The 13,828-nt window shown below is 46.2% G+C and overlaps 1 non-coding gene across 1 annotated transcript; it reads right to left on the reverse strand.

Annotated features, from left to right (window-relative positions):
* Window positions 1–9,363: 9,363 nt before the first annotated feature.
* On the reverse strand, window positions 9,364–9,469 carry LOC131002111 (small nucleolar RNA R71). Its single transcript, XR_009094187.1, has one exon. It is a non-coding gene; the product is annotated as a small nucleolar RNA R71 (small nucleolar RNA).
* Between the last annotated feature and the right edge of the window lie 4,359 nt (window positions 9,470–13,828).

The following is a 13,828-nucleotide window of genomic DNA, read 5'->3' on the forward strand; positions in this document are numbered from 1 at the left end:
CCTGGAATAACCGCGCATTCCAGCCTGTCTTTCTATCTTATTTCATCATGTTCTTTATTTTACTTCGCTATTCCGTTACTGACTTGAGCGTCGGAGGCTCTACGGTCGACACCCCCTTCCGGTGCTCAACCTAGGGCTCTTACGTGTTCTTGTGTTGACAGGTTGCTAGTGCCCAATCGATCTGGACGTACAGATATCGTCCTGCCTCCACAATATTGGCGCCCACCGTGGGGCCCTAGCAATCAAGCGAATCAACGCACTTTCCTTAGATCTCTACGAGCATCAATCATGTCTGACGGTTGTGACGAATCTGAAACTCCTGATGCACCCCGTATGGCTACTCAGGCTGACCTAGCCGCCCGGATCGCCACCAAGACGGAACTACATCACTCTTGATCCCGTCAAAGGGTACGTAGGCAACTCTACGGAGCACAATCTGGCCCAAGAACTACATTTGGATTGATCCTCGCCAGATGTAGGTAGGAAAATTCTCCGGAGTGTAGCCACCAACCTCAAATCGACGTGTCTCAGCCTGTCCCGCGACGTTAGCACCTTGCGAGACACAAGTCGCCAATGATGACTCCTCTACACGGACAAGATCAACCTGTATCATTAAGGAAAGAAACATCATCACAACATGAAATTCAAGACCATTGGTCTCTAGTCATCCAGTTGAACGAACCACCCAGCTTGGAGCAATCAACGAGATAGTCAAAAAGTTTGTAAATATTTACCTTTTTTAAAGGTAGAATTGGCCACTTGTTCAAATCTCCACATGGTACTAGCCACAGTTGGTCGAAGTCAGTACGACCCAAATATAATGAATTCCAACTTGCTTCAATTTCAAATACTTGACTTGGACAATTTAGAGCCAACAACTCTACGATTCCATATTTTGCTTCAAAAAATAATCCCAAGCCGGCATGCTGCATGAAAGCATTAAATCAGCTAACACACCAAGATGGGACACAATTCGCCCAAGTCAAAATCACAAGTTAGCCAACGTCAGCCGATTCCAACTTGGATAACCAAATAAAATCAAAATCCAGCCTAGCCTTGCTCAAATCAAATAAATTCTCCAACATCGGGTCCAGGCTGGTGCAACGAAATAAAGATATGAGGATAAGTTACGTCTATTCATCTCTTCGACATATTGTTGTTTTTTCAAATATACAATCTGCAATATGTTGCATCAATCCACACGATACTGAAGCCGTGATTTGAATAAGGCTTTTTACTTCATCGAATGAGATATTCAAACGTATGAACACATATGCTTTCAACAAATTCGTATGCAAATATGGTGAGACAAGATATAAGGAAACCACATCAATTCATAGAATAAGCCAAATCTCACAAATAGTTAGCAATGTTGACTCCCCAAGAGTTCACAAATAAAAAATCATAATAAGAGAGACATCTTGAACCGACCCAATAGTCTAAAGTTCAAGCTGGAGGCATACCAATACGAGCAATCAGTCAAGTAGTCAAGTCTCAAACAGGCAATACAAGAAAAATTACAAGATGTCTCTTCCCCGCATCAAGGAGTCACTCCCCCGCCTAAGGATGGTCGTCTCCAGTGGTCATCCCAACAAAGTTGCTAGCAAGCTGCGTCTCCTGCTCCTCCTTGCCAGTCTTCCACTCATTGAACTCATCAACGTACTGCTGGACATCCCAAGTCTTGGGAGGCTGATTCTCAAGATACGCCAAGGCCATCTCGCCCCGAACTCGAACCTCCAACTCACAGCTTGTAATGAGGATTTGTTGCTCTAACGCAACAACCTTGGCTTCGAGTTCCTTGCAGTCCACTGCAGCTCGTTCCAGCCGGCGAGCATCCTCCAATTTGGTAGATTCCAACCTCTTGACAACTTGACGGGCTTCATCACGCGTCTTCTTGACGGCCGCCATCTCTCCCTTCCAGTTCTCCTGTTCGGCCCTCAACTCACTAAGCTCCGCCTCCATAGCGACAGTTCTCTCCATGAGGAATGCAGCTTTCTGCAAGCTCTACAACAAATACGAAAATGTAACAAGTTAGAAGAATTCTCATATCAATAAAATAATCTATACTCGAAAATATTTACCAAGAAGGCATGATCGAAGAGCTCACTAGCCACATTACCACTTCCCATCTTCTTCAAATAATCCCTGTCACGTGGGAGTAATAGTTGTTTGGCCACCCCTCGAACAGGTCCAAGCTGGGCATGCGCCGATACGTTCGAAAACGATATGTTGACATGATCATCCGTCTGGTCAGACAAAGTGAGGTCAACCTCAACAGATCTCTTCTTCTTTTGAGCCGGAACACGAGTCGAGTGCGGGACACGTGCTGTAGTAACATCGTCTGTAACCGCACCACTCGAGCTAGCAGTCTTCTGTCTATTCTTACGGATCACATCCATAGTAGCGCCCTTCCCAAGTAGAGGAGGAACATATGGCTTCGACATCCTATGATCTGCATCAAAATAAAAACACTCAGACGTATAGATGACAAGTTGGAATAAAATGGAATTGACAAGAAAAGCAATACCTGCGGGCACACGGCTCCACAAAGTGCTAACTCGCAAGTTGGCCTCGGTCAAAATATTACAGAAATAGCGATCCTCTTCGTTAAAACTTAAAAATCAATCGATCTTGCTAGCACTATCGAAAGCCAAGCCGGTAGGCCCTCTCCTTAGACAAGCTGCAAAACAAGAAAGTATGAGAAGTATAAGTTATGAATACATAAAGATGATAACAAGTTACAATCGAATCTTGCGGTTCCCCTATTGCATTATTTGATATAAAAAAGTATCTAGAACGCCAACTTTTAGCGCTATCTGGAAGAGGTAGCACAAGCGGACGGTTTGCCTTAAATTGATATCAAACATTATCGGTTCTATGCGCCTCCAAACTGTAAGCCTGCAAAATTTCAGAAAAACTGAAGTGAACACCCCTCAGCTCGCTAAAAACCTGAATGGCCATGAGAATGCGCCACATTCGGAACTAATTGACCCGGAGCAATGTGATAGTAAGGGCAAGTCTCAAACACTAGCCGAGGAAGAGGAAAACAGGCACCTATCTGGAGAAAGCACTCATACATGATCGTTCATCCTGGATATAACCAATCGGGCCTTTCCGAATCGGATGGAGCAGCCAGATTGGTAGAAGGAGAAATAACATAAGCAGCACGAAGTTCATCCAACTTGTCAAATGTGATAACAGATTTCGGGCTCCTATCTCCCAACTTGTACTCGGGAATACTACCTTCAAGCGGTCCAGAATGACTTTCATCAATCCCGAAATCAAACACAACCATACCATGCCTGGCCCAGGACCAATTCATTGTCACACCATTCACAGTATTTACACAGCTTGTATCATCATTCGACGATCTATAATTCACTACTCGACCCACTCGACACAAAGGAGGCAGACATGTCCAAAAACACTTAAACTAAACAAATAAACCACTAAGTAATAGCTAAAGACGTGCGAGGGCGAAATGATAAAAAGTAAAGCATCACGACACACGCAAAACCCTGTCAATACAATCTGATAATGACAAGCAAGCCTTGCAACAAGTTAAACCTACTAAAGTCTATCAATTTATCAAGGGAGACATATTATTCGACATAATGCGTATAAAATCTGCTTTGACATGAAACCACGCCAATTATGTCATAAGTTCGGAACAAAATCTCGTTCCACCGAGCATATCTACTATCTCACTTCCGTTGAACATGAAGAGAACAAGTCTAATCAAGGAATTAAACATCGGAACTAACCGCTCGTTAAGAATCAAACTTAGCCACATATAGGGATCTTGCAGCCCCAATAATAAATCTGAACGAAAACAGAATAACGAAATCATATTGGTTATCATCGAAACCCTTAAACAACACTACTAATCCAACTACTGATACCACCAACAGATGCAACTAAAGAATTTCAACCATTTATTGCTCTCATATAAATCACATGTCAAAAATCACATCATTTTTTGAAGACATGCATCTTGAATTAGCTTAAGAAAATTCAACTTAATTAGAAAATCCTACCAAATAGCCTATTCGCACAAGTTCACAATGAAATCACATTCGTCGACCAACAAAACCGAACCAAGTATCATTTCTTGTTGCCAAGGAAAAACATAAAAAACAACATACATAATTCGACACTTGAAGTCCAATCTCATGAGCAGGTTCTTTACAGAAAAGCAGTATCTCATTTTGAGCTTCAACGGAATTGCTCATTTAACATCTAAGAGCCAAAGATACCATACATCCACAGAAACACGAGAGATAGGGGCTTATGTTAGGAGGAGTTGTCGATCAACTCACGTAGAAAGATCTCTTCATCGCCGTAGAAAGCTCAAAACCTACTAGAGGCAAAAGATAAATCTGCTCTCCCTGTTGCCGAGCTTACCTTTCACAAACTAAATGAATTATTTGTGAGGAATGGAGAGTGAGGCTTCTACTATTTTTCTGCAGACAATGATACAATACTAATAAACTCACCCAACCACCAAAAAGCTGAGAAATAAGAGATTTGAAAAAATTGTATATTTGCTGATGAAACTAAGCAAGATGCTCCATCTGCAAAGACTGAAATCGGTCCACTTTATTCCTTACATGATGGATCTTACTTCATTACAAACAAAAGGGGAAAATAGCTGTAACTCTATTCATTAATAGGCAAGATTAATACACCAAGTAAAATAAAGCATATAAATCTATCTAGGCGAAAGATAGGAAGCAGATTAAGAACGCAGGAAACTAATAAACCTAGGGTTCTAACTAGCAATCTAGAAAGCAATAGTTAATTCAACAATCATAACGCAACGATTATCTAGGCGAGATAAAAGAACAAGCAATTCATCAAACGAACTCGAAGCAACAATAATCTATGCAAAGGAAATAGACTAGCATTCAATCCTATAGAAAACATAAACTGAGTCTTACAGCGAGTACGATCCAAATCTTCAATCCAAAGTAATGGAAACTAACATAATCTTCAATCCACAAAGCCAAAAGATGTTTGTTGATGTTTGAACTACTCTAAAACTAGGAAAACAAAGGTAAAATCGCCTAGGAGGCTGCTGCGGTCGAGAATGCCATGAAAAACCCTAAAAATGGGCTTTTATACGAAAAACCCGTAACTGCCGAAACGCCAGGGACGGCGGGATCAACTCCAGCGGGATCGACGCCAGCGGGATCAATTCCAGCGGGATCCAGTCCAGCGGGATCGAGGCCAGCGGGATCCAGTCCAGCGGGATCGAGGCCAGCGGGGCCGAGTCCTCCATTCCAGCGGGGCCGAGTCCTCCAGTGCAGCGGAGTCCGGCGGAGCCGAGTCCAGTCCAGCGGAGTCGGAGGCGCCAGAGGAATCGCGGCTCTCCTGACCTGAGGAATCGCGGCGAACAGGGAAGTCTCCCCGAGCAGAGGAATCGCGGCGAGCAGAGAAGTCTCCCCGAGCAGAGGAATCGCGGCGAGCAGGGAAGTCTCCCCGAGCAGAGGAATCGCGGCGAGCAGGGAAGTCTCCCCGAGCAGAAGAATCGCGGCGAGCAGGGAAGTCTCCCCACTGCCAGAGGAATCGCTTCGAGCAGGGAAGTCTCCCCGAGCAGAGGAATCGCGGCAAGCATGGAAGTCTCCCCGAGCAGAGGAATCGAGGTGAGCAAGGAAGTTTCCCCGCTGCCAGAGGAATTGCTCCCTTCTGCCAGAGGAATCGCTTCGAGCAGGGAAGTCGCCCCGAGCAGAGAATTCGAAGCCCTCCAGAGCAGCGAATTCAAAGGTCCAACACCGTGGACAGCGGCCGCCGTGGGACGGCGCCGCCGTGGCCTGCCTTCGCTGATTTCTCCCAGATTTGCACAGCGCGCGCCGTGGGGCCGCGGCCGGCGTCTTGACAGCGGCCGCCGTGACACGGCGGCGGCCGTGAGCTTGCTTCCAAAAATTGCTCGAAACGATGCCAAAAACGCTCAACAACTCCCGAATCCTGCGCACGACAGTAGAACACCCAAATAGTCATCGAGCACGTGAAAAATAGAGCAAAACGATAAGAAACACGCTCGAATGCATAGCAGAAAACTCGCAAATACTACCCAAAAATGAGGTAAACACCAAGCTCAGCTGCTATACAATTGCTAGTGATAAACACAAACCAATATCCAAGAAATTTCCTTTTGCTGTAAAGGCCACACAAATATGTCTAAGTAATGCATTTGAAGAAAAACTCCACCACCATCTCCCTCTCAAACTCTCTCTCGGCTAGAGCATCACCTCCACTGCCTTAATCCAGCTCGTCTTCCTCACCTCACAACTCAGCTACGGCCGCCGGCAACGCCACATTGCCGCCCCTTGACCTCTCTCTTCAGCCGAACCAACCACAGCAGCTCCTCTTCCGGCGAAGGCACCGCCACCTCCAAGTGATACACAATAGCAACTTGAGATAAGATATTTCATAATACACAGATCCAACCCAACTTTCTTCCCCACTAAACACCGGCAAAAATCGGTTGGAGCATCACCTTCACCGCCTGAATCCAGCACGTCTTCCTCACTTGACACAATAGCAATGGTTTGAGACTTTACTCTTTGATGGACGGCGACACCACGCCGCCGCCGCGCGTCTCACCTCAGGCTGCCACCGTCCATTCTGAGGAACGACGAGAAGAACCGAGCACCGCTTCCCTTTATCCTCCAGCGACAGCAGCGCCGCGGCCGCCGCCGCACACCTCACATCTCCATCCATCAACAACAACAATCACAGCACAGAGAACTCCTTACTCGAATCTATCCCAAATTATAGGAACTCCAAAAGGGAAAAAAATTACAGCATGATTTGCCCCGGAGAGCCGCTGGGTTCGGTTCCCCCAGCTTGTCTCTCTCATCTCACAAAATAGCAGCCACCGCTGCGACACCACGTCGCCGCCGTGCTCCTCGACTCTCCCACATCCATGACTACACAGCACCGCGAACTTGTTGAGAGGCCTAGATTTGGCGAGACTCGCCTCAAATTTTTGGAGAGAAGGCCGAGAATCCGTGGGAAGCAAGACGGAAGCACCGCGCCTGAGCCCTAGATCTGCAAGAAAATCACAAATTCAGCCAACAAACCCTTCTCCTTCGACTATCCGGTGAAGAACGCCGCCTCCTGGCCGATCCTCACTGATATGAACTTGGCCGGTAATTATGGAGATTCACCGGAAAACACAAGCAATAACGTAAAAGATATGGAAATCACCGATCTATTCGATTTGTAAGTGAAAGACTGAAATTGATCGGACAAAATTGAAAAGACAGATAAAGGATGGAAAGTCCCAAAACCTCTGAATCTAACCCACGAAATGATTTAGGCGAACGAATCCCTAAACCCCAACATGCAGTTGACGCAGCAACTCGGGGACGATGAATGACACACGACGAGGGATGATGAACCCGCCGATACGCCGATAGGTTGGATTTGCTTGGGCAAAATCCAGGAAGAACTCGAAGTTCTCACGAGAGAATAATCTCACAAATTTCATATATCATCAAAGTTAATTCTTTCGTTCCATACAGCCGCCATATAAATAGGCAAAATAAAACCCTAGTTTAAAGAAGGACATAATCGTAAAAACAAGGAAACTAATAAACTTGCTCAACAAGCTAAAATAACCCTAGCGAGTGTTTAGCCCTATTTTGTGATGAATTAGTGAGTCTTTTTGCTATGCATTCGAGCATGCTTCGTGTATTCTTGCTCTATCCTTCACTTGCTCGATGTTATTTGGTGGTGTTACTGTCGTATGCAGGAATCGGGAGTTACCGCGCGTTTTGGTATCATTTGGAGCGGTTTCAGAGGCAAAGCTCACGGCGGCCGCCGTCCCACGGCGGCAGCCGTCGAGACGGCGGCCGCGGCCCCACGGCGCGGGCCGTGCTCTTCTTGGAGTGAAACTGCGAAGGGCGCTCACGGCGCCGCCGTGTCACGGCGGCCGCCGTCCCTGGGCAGATCCGACAGTTACGAAAATTGCTATAAAATCCGATTTTGAGGGTTTCATTGAGACCGGATTTTTTCCCAGCCTCCACCTGCGATTTTATGCCTTTTCCCTTAGTTTAGGTAGATAGAAACATTTTAGATACTTGTGGATTCCGCTACATCGTTGTTTTCATTGAATCGATTGTAAGTTCTTCATTTTGATTAGTTAATCTTTACAAGCTTTCTTGTTATTGCATTGCCTAGATAATCGAGCACTTAGATAATGATATTTGATTTATGCTTTTGATGTTTTCATCGCCTAGATAATTGTTTCTTTATGCGCATAGATAAATATTGCTTTACGTTTTTAGGTTATTTATCGCTTGTAGATTAATTAGCTTAGAACCCTAGTTATTATGCTTGATCTATTGCTTCATATTTATTTCTCGCCTAGATAATTTTACTGCTTTCTTTCTATTACGCGCTAGTTAATCGGAGAGAGTGTCAGACCCAGTTTCTGATTAGAGTGTTTAGGTTCCTTTCCTGTTTCCTATGAGTAGCACGATCGAAGCCCTGCTAAGCCTTCCTTGAGAGACGACTTGAGTCACCTTACCGCCCTAGGACGACCTCGTATAAATTCGAGTCCATCTGCTAGGTGTTTTTGGATGAGTCAAATTTTGGCGCCGTTGCCGGGGAAGGCTTGAGGCATTTGATTGTGTTGCATTGTTTTCCGTGTTTATTTTTTTGTTTATTTCTTTTGACTTGGTTATTTTCTCCCTCTGGTGCGTTTGATTTGTTTGTTCGTGTTGTGTATGCAAGGACGTAGAAGCTTGAAGAGAAAGCTTGCACCTTACTACGACAACATTCATCGACCTCGTGAGGTTCTTTCAAGCCTGGAGAAGGAGTCCGAGTCCAGTTCGAGAAGCCTTGTGGAATTACAGTTTCGAGAGGAAAACTGTGAAGAGAGAATCGCTTCCAACCCCATTCTGGAAGCCGTTGAGGATACACCTCCATTGCACTCGGAAGGAGAAGAAGAAGCTCGGCCTAATCCTGACCAAGAAACCATGGCGGAGCAGAATGTCCAATACATGGGAGATTTCTCCAGGCCGGTCATCGGGAACACTAGCACCTTAGCGATAGTGCTTCCCACTGCGGTCCGGAATTATAATCTGAAGCCCAATGACTCAAACTTGCTGCCGCTCTTTCATGGGATGCCAAGTGAGGACGCCTTACAGTTCATCCGTGACTTCTGCTCTCAAGTGAAAACCTTCCCACTGTTGGGACTCACCGAGGATCAGTTGAGACTCAAGTGCTTACCTTATGCACTCAAGGACCGAGCTAGGACGTGGTTACTATCCCTGCCGCCGAACTCCATCACCACATGGGGAGAGGCATGCTAGAGGTTCATGCTCAAGTATTATCCTAGTCACAAGACACAGGAGATTAGGAGCCAGATAATAAACTTCATGCAAGAAGCTGATGAGCCCCTCCACGAGGCTTGGGAGAGATTCCAAGAGCTCCTCCGCCAGTGTCCACAGCACCAGTTAGCACCTGTCATGTTGATGCAGTTCTTCTATGATGGATTGATTCAGACGGCACAGTTTATGGTGGACACTACTACAGGGGGGCAACATTGCCCGGAAGACAGCTGATGAGCTCAAGGAGATCTTCGAAACACTTGCCGCGAGTTCTCAACAGAAATCAGTTAGAGGAAGGAGGGTTGAAGCCAATGCAGTAGTTCCAAACAATGAGCTTCAGAAGCAGGTAGCGGACCTGATGAGGCAAGTACAACACCTCACGATGAACCAGGTTGAGGCTCCACCCGTTCGCGCACCATCGGCAGAAGGTTGTGGCATATGTGGCGAATTTGGCCATGGAATTAACGCGTGCCATCGAATGGGCGAATTCCCACCTGAAGGACAGGCAGAAGTCTACGCTGCTCAGGGCTATCCGGGGAGGACTCAATTTGAACAGGGGCCCAGCTTTAATCAAGGGCAACAAGGCTCCAATTCGGGTTAGAGAAATGAGCAGAATTCAGGATGGAGGAACCAAGCTCCTGGCCAAGGGTCGGGATCAAACCAAGGCAATCAGTTCCCCCGACCTTCACAGCAAATGGGGTATCAGAACCAGCAGCAGCTCTACCCATCTCAACAACAGCCCTCATTCCCTCAGCAGCAGCATTACCCTCAACCATATCAGCAACAGCAAACACCGCAGCAACTCTACCGACCTCAGTAGCACCAACCTCCAGGCCCCTTATTTGAATATCAGATGCAAGCTTTCATGCAAGCTAGCAAACAGGCGATGGAGGCTCAGAGTGCCACCATCAAGCGCCTCGAGACTACAGTTGGGCAACTAACAGGAGCCTTGAATCAGCTGCAGCAAGAATAGCCAACTGGGAAGTTCCCAAACCAGGACCAACAGCCGCATCAAGCTCATGCCGTGGCGGTAATCAAGGAGAATGTCCCAATAACCACGGGGAAATGGAGAAGCAAAGCCGTGCAAGCAATCAAGGCTACCCAATGCCCTAGTGAGCCACTGCCACCTGTCACTGTTGCACCAGAACAACCACCACCCAAGCAAGGAGATCCAGGTAGTTTTATTTTTGATATTAGCTTAGGTGGGGTTGAAAAGGCTTTAGGAATGCTTGATCTGGGCGCGGCAGTCAATTTGATGCCGCTTGATATTTTTGAGGAATTGGGAAATAAAGAGCTGAAATGCACGAACATTAAGATAGAGCTAGCTGACGGCTCCATTAGCAGCCCACGAGGCCTTGTTGAGGATGTTGAGGTGGTTGTGAGGGGAATTAGAGTCTTGGCTGATTTTGTTGTCCTGGATGTGGGAAAAGGGATTAGAGGCGAGAATGGGCATCTCGTGCTACTTGGCCGACCCTTTATGGCTACCACCTATACTCGCATCGATGTGGGTACGGGAACTGTAAGTATGGTAGGGGCGGGTAGAGCGGTAACATTCTCTGTTTTTGATAAAAAACCTACTACCACCACTTCCTTAATTCAAACCTGCTCTTATGTTGAAGCATTTGATGCTTTGGATGAGAACTATATTGTGCAGGAATTCCTTAATCAGCTGCAGGAGGAGGACGAGATCGTGGAGGAATTCCTTGCTAACCTGCAGGATGAGGCTGACATTGAGCAGGAATTGCTGGAAAAGCTGCAAGAGGAAGATGATAAAGAGCAGGCCTTCTGTGTGCTTTGCTATTGGAAGAGAAGCTTGATGAGGTTGAGTCATTCAATTCCGTTGGATGGGTGGATAGAGGGCCATCCCAGGATATGAGCATGGAGCACTCATTTGGAGGACCCGCAGCTGCAATTCAAGAAGATGTGTTTACAAGGGCGCTAAGGCAGCTGGAGCTTCAATCGGATTTTGGTTAAGGGGTTCTCTTAGTCGGGCTGGCGACTTAAAAACTAGCGCTGCATGGGAGGCAACCCATGTTTTCTTGCTTTTTCTTGTTTCGTTTTTCGTTCGTTTTGTTTGTGTTGTGTGTTTTGTTGCTTCTGTCGTTTGGTGCAGGTTGTTGCGTTGGAGACTGCCTGTTCTAGGGATGCGAGTTGGGCAGACATCGTGGGACACTACAGACTCACCACTGGATCGGTATTTAGGGAAGTTTCCTCTTTCACCCCTCTTTTTGTTTGCACTGAGGACAGTGCCAGATTTTAAGTGTGGGGGGGGGGGTGTTTGTTGGTAGTTGTAAATCCTGTGGGTGTCTTCTTGTTGTGTTCTTGGGCTTTATTGTGTTGGGGCGAATGGTCCCCTTCTCTTGTTTTCTTGCCTATGTTTAAGTACATCGCATGATTGATGGTGGTTCACTGGCGATTCTGGATTGTGTCTGTGTTGTTTGTTATCCTTGTCCTTTGTGATTGAATTGTTCCCAATTTGATGTAATTAGTTTAATGTTTGGATGCAACACCCTGATGAGCAACTCTTGACGTGATTTGTCCGGTAGATGCTAGGGGGAGTGTTTTCAGTGCAATTTCCTAATATCTTTCTATGTGATGAAATGTTTGGTTGGTTGTTGAAGTTTTTGATAGGTCTGGGTCTCTGCTCCTCTAATGGCATCATTATGAGCATGGGAAACCACACGAGAATATTTTGGACCACCTCCAAAAGTTCAATCTCGTTAATTATGGCCTATCTATTAAGAGCGAAAATAACTTGACCCAAAAAAAAAAATGAAAGAAGGTGAAAAAGGAATGAGATATGATTATAAAGGAAATTGCATTAGGAAATTCACCCCTAGCGGAGAATTGGGTCTGATCGGATTGAGTGGTATCAACTTGTTGTTGCATTTTAAACCTTAACTCTGAACACTTGATTGGGGACATTGATATCTTGAAGGACTTGGATTGGTTAATGTTTGCTTGGTGAGAAGAATCGCTTGTGGATTTTCTGTCGATGTTGTGACTGTTGCTTGAGGACAAGCAAGGATTTAAGTGTGGGGGGGTTGTTTAGCCCTATTTTGTGATGAATTAGTGAGTCTTTTTGCTGTGCATTCGAGCATGCTTCGTGCATTGTTGCTCTATCCTTCACTTGCTCGATGTTATTTGGTGGTGTTACTGTCGCATGCAGGAATCGGGAGTTACCGCGCGTTTTGGCATCATTTGGAGCAGTTTCAGAGGCAAAGCTCACGGCGGCCGCCGTCCCACGGCGGCCGCGGCCCCACGGCGCGGGCCGTGCTCTTCTTGGAGTGAAACTGCGAAGGGCGCTCACGGCGCCGCCGTGTCACGGTGGCCGCCGTCCACGGCGGCCGCCGTCCCTGGGCAGATCCGACAGTTACGAAAATTGCTATAAAATCCGATTTTGAGGGTTTCATTGAGACCGGATTTTTTCCCAGCCTCCACCTGCGATTTTATGCCTTTTCCCTTAGTTTAGGTAGATAGAAACATTTTAGATACTTGTGGATTCCGCTACATCGTTGTTTTCATTGAATCGATTGTAAGTTCTTCATTTTGATTAGTTAATCTTTACAATCTTTCTTGTTATTGCATTGCCTAGATAATCGAGCACTTAGATAATGATATTTGATTTATGCTTTTGATGTTTTCATCGCCTAGATAATTGTTTCTTTATGCGCATAGATAAATATTGCTTTACGTTTTTAGGTTATTTATCGCTTCTAGATTAATTAGCTTAGAACCCTAGTTATTATGCTTGATCTATTGCTTCACATTTATTTCTCGCCTAGATAATTTTACTGCTTTCTTTCTATTACGCGCTAGTTAATCGGAGAGAGTGTCAGACCCAGTTTCTGATTAGAGTGTTTAGGTTCCTTTCCTGTTTCCTGTGAGTAGCACGATCGAAGCCCTGCTAAGCCTTCCTTGAGAGACGACTTAAGTCACCTTACCGCCTTAGGACGACCTCGTATAAATTCGAGTCCATCCGCTAGGTGTTTTTGGATGAGTCAGCGAGAAAACCAGCTCCGTACGCTCTGCTCTTTACGTCCGCTTCCTCTACTCTGGGAATTCCGCTCTGCTCTGGTAATTCCGCTCCTCTGCTCTGGAAAGCCCGCTCTTTGATTTCTCTGCCATTTAGATTTCGCTGCTCTGGCATTTGACTTCGCGGCTCTGGCATTTTGATTTCTCTGCTCGTGCAGACTCGACTTGATTTCTCTGCTCGGGCAGACTCGACTCGATTTCTCTGCTCGGGCAGACTCGACTCAATTTTTTCTGCTCGGGCAGACTCGACTCGATTTCTCTGCTCGGGCAGACTCGACGTGATTTCTCTGCTCGGGCAGACTCGACGTGATTTCTCTGCTCAGTCGATTCCTCTGGCGGGACGAATTCCTCTGGCGGAAGGATTCCTCTGGCGGGACTCTGGCGCTTCGATTCCTCTGGCGCTTCGATTCCGCTGGCATCCTTGGCTCTGGTCTAGCGCGGGATTCAACTCT

Source organism: Salvia miltiorrhiza, chromosome 8 (genome assembly GCF_028751815.1).
Source record: "Salvia miltiorrhiza cultivar Shanhuang (shh) chromosome 8, IMPLAD_Smil_shh, whole genome shotgun sequence".
Classification (NCBI taxonomy): domain Eukaryota; kingdom Viridiplantae; phylum Streptophyta; class Magnoliopsida; order Lamiales; family Lamiaceae; genus Salvia; species Salvia miltiorrhiza.